The following is a 9,960-nucleotide window of genomic DNA, read 5'->3' as shown; positions in this document are numbered from 1 at the left end:
GGGGGGCAGAAGGCAGGGAGAGCTGGGAGAGCTGGATTGAAGCCTGGCTGAGATGCGAGTGCCCCTCCTCTCCCTCCCTCTCCTCCAGTGACACCCGGAGTGAGGCCACATCACATGGTGGGTATTTTTGGGAGCATTTCATGCCCAGGAAGCAGGAGGAGGAGCTATTTTGGCTTCCCAGGAGCACGGGACCCCTCCGGCAGCCCTGGTGCTCACTTAGGGAAAGGGCGTGGAGGCTCAGCCAGGCTGTGGCCTTCTCTGTGTCCCCTAGGGCTTGACCTCCTGGCCGTCAGACTTTGTGTCCATGGGTGTGGTGGGGTCACAGCAGTGGAAGTGAGTCCCTGGGACTGTCCCTGGAGGGCAGAGCAGGGGCGTCTTAGGGTGGGGTGGGCCGGGGAAGGTGCAGGAGGGCAGCGCCACCTCGCAAGGCAGTGGGTGCCAAGGCAGCGCCACAGGACAGGGTGGTCACCCCAGCGGTGCAGACAGCGTAGTGGCACCCAGCAGAGGGAGAGTGCCCAGCTCCAGGGAAGGTGCCTGGGCAGCTGAAGGCCGGCAGACAGGGGCATTCACAGCACAGAAGTGCACTGCAAACCAAGGCTTCCTGTGTCTTAGCTCCCCCTGCTCAAGGGCTCCTGCTGGGCCAGGGACGGATAAGGGCCACACGTGTGGAGTGGGCAGCCTGGCCCTGTATGGCCCCTCTCTGGGCTGCCTGCAGGAAGCTTCAGGAAGCTTCAGAGGCTCCCACAAGGTGATACGGGAGAAGCTGCTGCATAGGGTGTGTGCATCCCACGGCCCCTGGCCCCATCCACCCGCCCTGCTCTTTTGCTTAGGCACTGGTTTAGCCCTCAGTAGCTCAGCCACCCACCAGCACACAGGTGTCTCCAGACACTGCTAGGAGCTGGGCACTTGTCCTGAGGAGGGTAGGCAGGGCTTTGTCCTCACAGGGTCATGTGCTGGTAGGAGACAGTGGACAGGTGCCCAGGAGATGGCAGTAAGAACCCTGCAGGAGCTTGAGACAGAGTAGAGGGAGCACAGTCAGTGGGGGGTCAAACCAGCCCTGAATGACCGGATGTCACCCACACCAGTCACAGGTGATGGGAGCATGGCCAGTGGGGAGTCAAACCAGCCCTGAATGACCGGATGGCACCCACACCAGTTACAGGTGATGGGAGCACAGTCGTTGGGGGGTCAAGCCAGCCCCGAATGACCGGATATCACCCACACCAGTTACAGGTGATGGGAGCACAGCCAGTGGGGGGTCAAGCCAGCCCTGAATGACTGGATGTCACCCATACCCGTCACAGGAAACCCAAGGAGTGCCCACAGCACAGGCCGAGGCCTGGGGCTGGCACGGAAAGGAGCCCTGAGTCCAGCGTGGGGGAGGCTGCTCCAGGCTGTGCACCCCACAGTCCCAGCACACAGTGGCAAAGTGGTACCTGTGACCCCACAGGTGCTACAGAAACATCTGGAAGGTGTGATTCCCAACCTGTGCTAATGATGAAGCTGGTGTGGCCCAGAGAGGTGAGCCCTTAGCCCAGTCTCACACCACTGGCCCTAAACCAATGATGTTTGAACAGAGTCAGCCCCAAAAAGGAAACGGGGCATTTACTGAAAATAGTTAACTTGCAGGCACCCTGGGGCAGTCCAGTCCCAGGTGGTGACTTCCCAGGTGGGGCCAGGAAGGGCACTGGGAAAGAACACCGGGACCCGGGGTGTGGGGCAGGGAGTTGGGGGCCACTCCAGCCGGGACCCCAGGGGGCAGGCATTGAGGGAGCTGCCTCGACCTGGGCCACCCCAGCACCTTGCCAGCCATGGCAAGATGGGGACTCAAGTCAGCTGCCCTGGCTGGACTCAGCCTCTTGGGCCACATCCCTGTCCCCAGAGCTCCTGGCCTCACTCAGGGCTCCTTTCTGTGCCAGCCCCTCGGAAGAGTGGGAGGGTGGAAGAGCTCCCCTCACCCACAGGTGCCCAGCAAGGACCCCTGGGGGTCGCAGGCTCCAGCCCTCAGGCCCTCTGGGCTGCTTGGGAGTTACAGGTTGGTGCTGACTGTGGACGTGGCTGCACCCTCGGCCCAAGCCCGCTTCTCTCTAGCTGAGTTCTGGAGCCTCTTCCTTCTCAGGGTCTGGACACTCCGTGTTGGTCCCCTGATCTCTGCGGACCCCAGGGTCTCTCTGGAGGCTAGGAAGGGATGACCTCTCCCAGGTTAGTAAGGTTACGGGTTGAAGTGAGGCCTTTCCCCAGATTGGCCTATGAAGTGTGACGGGGGCTCTCTGGGCCTAAAGTATCACTCCCAAGGGAAGGGGTCACGTCCTGGGGCCGGGGCAAGTGTGAGCCGTGAGAGGTGGGGGCAGAGCTAGTTCCACGTGTTCTGCTGTGATGGCAGCTCAGGCTGGGAGATTTATAAGGACTGAGACTGAGGCTCACAGCTGCACAGGCCTGGCAGGATGTGGTCAACGTGTGGGCATGGATGGAGGCCCCCTTGCTGCAGCCTCATGTGGTGGAAGACAGAAGGCAGGAGGCGGAAGAAAGAGGAAGGGGGAAGAAGGAAGGAAGGAGAGAGGAGGAAGGTGGAAGGAGGAAGGTGGAAGGAGGAAGAAGGAAGGAAGGAAAGAGAAAGGAGGAAGGAGGAAGGGGAAAGAGGAAGAGTGAAGACGGAAGGGAGAAGGGTGAAGGTGGGGAGGAAGGAGGAAGGAAGGGGGGAAGGTGGAAGGCAGAAGAGGGACAAAGCTTCAGGTCGGAGAAGAGACCACCCTGGCCCAGGAACCGACCCTGCCCTCAGCCCCACTGTCTGCCAGACAGGTGTTTTGGGCCAGGAGGGAAGGCTCAGTCACCCCCGGCCAGGTGGCTAATGCTGTTCCCCTGTGCAGTTGGCCACTGTGGCCTGGCCGGGCAGGCGCTGTACACAGAGCCCTGAGATTGGTGTCCCCAAGGTGAGGGAGTCAAACCCACGTGCCTGGACCAGCTGATGTCAGGACAGAGCCTGGCCCAGAAGCTGGACAAGGCCCCCGAACCAGGCCAGCCAGGCACTCAGTACCCGGGGCTCCCAAATCCTGCCCAGCATCCTCTCCACCGCTTCCTCTGACATGCTGGGTGACACGTGCAGATGTGGCGCTAAACCAGGGATGGCCTCCGGCTCTCATCTGGCTGCGCGGCTGGGCCTCTCTCTGTAAGCTGAGTCAGCCCTTCCGCCAGCCTGGGCAGAATGTGGTTTTGAATCTGAGATTGCTGCTTGTTAGAAAGTCAGGCAAGGGAGAGGACAGGTTGAAAACCGGCCTGCATGATAACACAGAGGAAAGCATGGACTTGCTCCCTCCTGGGACGGCCGGGCGGCCGTGGTCCTGGGGTGCAGCTGTCAGTTGGATTCTGCTGTGGCCGAGAGCAGATGATGAAGGCTGCAAAGCCTGGCCGTTCAGATTTTCTGCCGGACGTTGAGGTGGCAAAATAAACCAACACAGAGAGGTGCGGGTCAGGCACGGTGTGTCTGGTTCCAGCAAACATCTGCCACTGACCGGGCGGAACACACGGGGCCAGCTCTGCTTGGCTGGGGGGTGGCTGCCGTGCTGGTCCCGATGGTCAGCCCTGGTCAGCTGAGCCATACACATTGGACATGCCAGCACGAGACAGCCCGGGGCAGGAGTGGTCACAGGGCGGTACCTGCCTGGACGCGGAACGGACGCGGCCCCCGGGTGAGGCCTGGGTGGGTATCCCCTTGCTACTCCTCCACTCCTTCCCTAGAACAGGGGAAGGTCACAGAAGCATCTCCAGGGCTTGTGGCTGCGGGGCTGGGATGGCTTTGGGGCCTGTGTCTGGGAGATCAGAATGTCCACCAGGGGCTGGAGATGGCGGGACTGAGGAACGCTCCCGTGCAGCCCGCTGTGAGTGAGGGGACAGATGGGATACAGAGAGACCAGGGTCTTGGGTAGAAGGTGCTGGAGCCGAGGCTGAAGGTGCAAAGGGGCCCCAGGGGGCTCTGCAGAGCAAGTGGGAGGCAGGCAGAGCCGGGGCGGAAAGACCAGCGGTGAGATCTGCAGTGCCCTGGACACTGCCCAGGAGAGGCCCCGGGTTGCAGACCAGAGACCCCAGAGTGGCTTCTTGTGGTTGCCTGGAGTGGGGTGGGTTCCCCTCTCCTGAGGTCCCAAGGAGGCAGGGAGGGCCCTGCCCATGCCCCAGCCCTGACCCCTGTGCTGGCCGGGCTGTGGGTCTGGACACCCCATCCCTGGCCCTGGGCTCTGGCAGCCACAGCCACTGTCCAGGGCAGTCCAGCGACACCCCAACCTTCTCTCCCATTGATTCCTGCCCAGGATAGCTCTGACCCTTGCCCCCAGGCACCCACAACAGCTCGCCTGTGGTTGGAGAGTCGGGGTCTGCTGCCACCTGGGGCTTCTGGGGGGACGTCGAGTCCTCAGCCCCTGGCTCAGGTTGTCCTGCTGCAGTGGCGGTCAGGCGTGGTCTGTTTCTGAGAAGATGGTGTTTGAGGCAGGAAGCCCACGGAGACGGAGCATGCAGAGAGGGCCGCCACAGCTGCAGAGCCAGCAGGTGCCTTGCAGGTGCTGAGGGCAGGTGTGGCTGGCGCCTAGTGGGTGCAGCAGGGTCTGGAGGGCGCAAGGAAAAGGCTCAGAAGTGCCGCAGCCACCCGACTTCTGGCCGCAGTCCAACCAGGCCGGCTGGTGAGAGAATTCCAAGCCTGTCCGAGAGCTCAGCAGCCCTCCTGCTGTTCATGGGCCGCGTCCTAACAGCAAATGACTCCCCAGCTCCGGCTGTGCCACCTCCAGGAAGTCGCTGAGAGGCCAGAGGTGGACACGGGCAGGCCACAGGCTGCCTCGCGGAGCTCCTCAGGCCGCACATGGCATCCTTGGGCTCAGAATCCCCAGCTCACGTCACTGGGGGCCCCTCAGGACATTCAGGGGCCAAGACAGCTTTGGCAGCTCCCACTCCGCTCCCAGGGGCCTCTGGGCTCAGACACCCAGACTGCGTCCTCAGGAGCGGAGCTCCCCGTGGAAAGGTTGCCGTCGCTTCCCTTGATGTGTCCTGCACTTTGTGTCAGCCAGGCCGGCAGCAAGAATGAGCACACGGGGCAAAAGCTCGTCTGAACCTGCTGGCCCGTGTCTGTGTCCAGCGTGGAGGCACAGGCGCCGTGCAGGGCACCTGCCTCCTCCTAAGCTGGACTGACTCCCGCGGGGCCCTGCATCCCATGCCTGGCGCATCCCAGGCTAGAACAAAGACGTGCACACAGCGTCCATCACAGCACAAGCCACGGCAGCCACAGGGGAGGCCGCCCAGTGCCATCAGCAGAGCACGGACACGCAAACTGTGGTCCCGTCACACATGAACCATGATTCAGCCTCATTCCTCTTGAGGCTGGGCGAGTCTTGAAGATGGCATGCCAGTGAGAGACGCTGGACACAAAGGCCTCGAGGCATACGCTTCTGTTTATAGGGAATGTCCGGACAGGCAAATCCGCAGAGACAGAAACGCAACTGCAGTGCTGAGGCTGGGGAGCATGCGGGGGAGTGGGATAGGGTCCCCTTGTGAGGTGACAGAAACGCTGTGGAGCCAGAGAAAGGGGGCGGCGGCTGTACAGCAGCGTGAGTTCACTTAATCACCGCTGAATCGCACACTTTGAAACAGTCCGCTTTATGCTACGTGGATTTCATTTCAACAAACAGAAAACGGCCGGGTGTGGTGGCTCATGCCTGTAATCCCAGCACTTTGGGGGGCTGAGACGGGTGGATCACGAGGTCAGGAGATCGAGACCATCCTGGCTAACATGGTGAAACCCCGTCTCTACTAAAAATACAAAAACTAGCCGGGCGAGGTGGCGGGCGCCTGTAGTCCCAGCTACTCCGGAGGCTGAGGCAGGGGAATGGCGTAAACCCGGGAGGCGGAGCTTGCAGTGAGCTGAGATCCGGCCACTGCACTCCAGCCTGGGCGACAGAGCAAGGCCCTGTCTCAAAAAAAAAAAAAAGAAAAGAAAAGCTTTTCTTTCCCCATTGGCTTCTTTGGGACTTCTGTCAAAAATCAATGGACCATGGTTATGTGGGTCTATTTCTAGACTCTGTTTTGTCCCATTGATCTGTGTATTACCCTTATGCAACAGCACCACATCTTCACTGCTGTAGCTTTACAGCCAGTCCTGGAAGCAGGTAGTTAAGTACTTCAACTTTGTCCTTTTTCAAAATGCTTTCTGCTTTTCTAGGTTTGCTGCATTTCCATATACATTTTAGAATCAGCTGGCTGGTTTCTATGGAAAGGTCTGATGGAATTTGGGATTACATTGAATGCATAGATTGGTTTGGGGAGAATTGACATCTTAATATGAGTCTTCTAATCCATGAACATGGTATGCCCCTTCATTTATTTAGTTCTATTTAAATTTCAACAAAACTGGCCGGGCTTTGTGGTTCAAGCCTGTAATCCCAGCACTTTGGAAGGCCGAGGAGGGGAAATCACCTAAGGCCAGGAGTTTGAGACCAGCCTGGCCAACATGATGAAATCCTGTCTCTACTAAAATACAAAATTAGCCAGGCGTGGTGGCACATGCCTGTAATCCCAGCTACTCAGGAGGCTGAGGCAGGAGAATTGCTTGAACCTGGGAGGGGGAGGTTGAACTGAGCTGAGAGCTCTCCACGGCACTCCAGCCCGGGACAGAGAAAGACTCAGTCTCAAAAAAAAAAAAAAAATTTGCAGGATTTTATTTTATTTTTTGCAGCAATAATTTTATGAGTAAATAGGTTTTGCAGATATTTGTGAAAATTATCTGAAAGTGTTTCATGGTTGTGATGTTACTGTAAGTCATATTTTTTATTTCTATTTCCAACTTTTCACTACTACTTTATAGGCACAAAGATGATTTTTTCTTTTTTCTTATTGACTTCATTTTAAGATATTTACCTTGTTTTTCACAAAATTGATTTTTGATATTGCTGTTGTATCCTGCATCATTGCTATGCTTGCTTATTAGTTCTAGTTACATATTTTGTAGGTTCCTCAGGATTTTCTACAAGCCTAGTCATGGTGTACGTGTCTAAAAACAGTTTTCCTTTTCCTTTCCATTCTCTATGCCTTTTCCTATTATTGGCTGGGATCAACCCTCTGGTACAATGCTAAAGAGATGATAAGATAGACATCCTTGCCTTTTTCTCAAGGGAAGCATTCAGTCTTTTACCATCAAGTATGATGGTAGCTGTAGGTTTTTCACAGGTGCCCTTCCTTGGATTAAGGAAATTCCCTTCTACCTTTAGTTTGCTATGAGTTTGTTTGTTTGTTTGTTAGTTTGTTGTTCTGAGATGGAATTTTACTCTTCTTGCCCAGGCTGGAGAGCAGTAGTGCGATCTGCAACCTCTGCCTCCCAGGTTTAAGCAATTCTCCTGCCTCAGCCTCCAGAGTAGCTGGAATTACAGGCACCCGCCACCACACCCAGCTAATTTTTTGTATTTTTAGTAGAGACGGGGTTTCACTACATTGGCCAGGATGGTCTTGAACTCCTGACCTCAGGTGACCACCCACCTCAGCCTCTGAAAGTGCTGTGATTACAGGCAAGAGCCACTGTGCCTGGCCTGCTATGAGTTTTGGTCTTTGTTTTCTGTTGCTATAACAGAAGACTAGAGGCTGGGTAATTTGTAAAGAAAAGAGGTTAATTTGGCTCACAATTTTGGCAGCTGGGAAGTTCAAGATTGGACAACTTCATCTAGTGAAGGCCTCAGGCTGCTTCCACTCATGGCCGAAAGCAGAAGCAGAAGGGGAGCTGGCATGTGCAGAGATCACATGACAAGAGTGGAAGAGAGAGAGAGAGAGAGAGAGAGAGAGAGAGAAAGAGAGAGAGAGAGATGGATGGGGTGGGGAAGACTCTTTTTAACAACTCTTTTAACAACCCCTTGTGAAAAATTAATCTATTCATGAGGGATCTGCCCCCATGACCCAAACACCTCCCACTAGGCTCCGCCTCCTGACACTACCACATTGGGAATCAAATTTCAACATGAATTTTGGTGAGCACAAACCACATCCAAACTATAGCAGTTTTCGCCACAAATAATATCTGTATATATTGGGATGACCTTATGAGTTTTCTCCTTTATTCTGTTAATGTGGTAAATTACATTGACTCATTTTATTCAGTGTTTATGTATTTTATTTTGTTATTAATTTTGCAGTTTCCAGATAAAACACTATTTTCCATTGACTCATTTTGAACGTTAAGTGAATGCTACATTCCTGGATACATCCCCCACCCCCTCACACCTATATATTGTTGAATCCAATTTGATTGCATTTTGTTAAACATTTCTGCATCTATGTTCATTCTTGAGAGACACTGGACTGGCCTGTAGGTTTCTTTCTTTGTAATGTCTTTATCTGGTTTTGATATCAGTAGAATGCTGACTTCATAGATTAAGTTGGGAAATGTGTCTTCCTCCTCTATTCTTTGAATGAGTTTGTATAGATTTGGTATTACTATTTCCTTGAAAGTCTGATAGATTTCAAAGTAAACCTGTCTGGAGTTTTTTAATCTTTGTTGTTGTTGTTGTTTTGAGAAGGTTTTTAATTACAAGTTCAATTGATTTGATATAGTCCTATTCTGATGTTTCAAAATTTCTTTGTAAGTCAGTTTTGGTAATTTATGCCTTTCAAAGAATTTGTCCATTTTATGTAAATTATTAAAATGTTTTGGCATAAAGTTGTTCATAATATTCCTTATTATCCTTTTAATGCCTATAAGTGCTGTTGTAATAGCTCCCCTTTTATTCTTGATACTGGTAATTTTTTCTTGAGTAGTCTACTTAGAAATCTACCAATTTTATTTATCTTTTCAAAAAACAAACTTTTGAGTTCATTGATTTTTCTCTATTTTTTATTCTATTGATTTATGCACTCCTCTGTATTTTCTTTCTTCAGCTTTCTTTGGGTTTAATTTACTCTTACTTTTTGGTCTTTTTTCTCTTCTAATGTAAGCAATTAAATTTATACTTTTTCCCTCTAAGCATCACTCTGTCGCTCACAAATTTTGACACATTGATGTTCATTTTAATCAAGTATTTCTAATTTACTTTGATTTCTTCTTTGACCCATGGGTTATTTTCAAAGTGTGTTATTTAACTTTCAAATAGCTTGGGGTGGGAGTGGTTCAGATTTTTTTTTCTGCAATTGAATTCTAACTTAATTCTATTAGGTTAGAGAACATACTTTGTATTATTTCAGTCTTTTAAAATTTATTTTTTTATGATTCATAATGGTCTATCTTTATGAATGTTTTATATGTACTTAAAATAATGATTTCTTCAGTGTTTTCATGGAATATGCTATAAATATATATTAGATCAAGTTTTTCAATCTTTTATATCTTTACTGATTTTATGTCTACTTGTTCTATCAATTACTGAAAGAGGAGTGTCGAAGTAGCCAGTTATAATTGTGAATTTACTTATTTCTCCTTTTGTCAGTTTTTGCTTTATATATTTCCAAGTTCTGTTATTGTGTGCATACGTATTTGGGAACATTAAAATTTTTTTTTTTTTTTGAGACTGAGTCTCGTTCTGTCGCCCAGGCTGGAGTACGGTGATGCGATCTTGGCTCACTGCAAGCTCTGCCTCCTGGGTTCACGCCATTCTCCTGTCTCAGCCTCCGGAGTAGCTGGGCCACAGGCACCTGCCACCACGCCTGGCTAATTTTTTGTATTTTTAGTAGAGATGGGTTTCACTGTGTCAGCCAGGATGGTCTCGATCTTCTGATCTCGTGATCTGCCCGCCTCGGCCTCCCAAAGTGCTGGGATTACAGGCATGAGCCACCGTGCCAGGCCTATATTCTCTTAATACATAGAACCCTGTATCGTTATGGGCTGCTTCTCTTTTTCTCTGTTAATATTCCTTGTTCTGAAGTCTGCTTTGTCTGATGCTAATATGGCCACATCAGCTTAATTATAATTAGTGTTTGTATGTTGTATTATTTCCATCTTGTCACATT

The sequence above is a fragment of the Rhinopithecus bieti genome, unplaced genomic scaffold, assembly GCF_001698545.2.
Source record: "Rhinopithecus bieti isolate Rb0 unplaced genomic scaffold, ASM169854v2 scaffold_79532, whole genome shotgun sequence".
Classification (NCBI taxonomy): Eukaryota; Metazoa; Chordata; class Mammalia; order Primates; family Cercopithecidae; genus Rhinopithecus; species Rhinopithecus bieti.
This window is presented reverse-complemented; position numbering follows the sequence as displayed.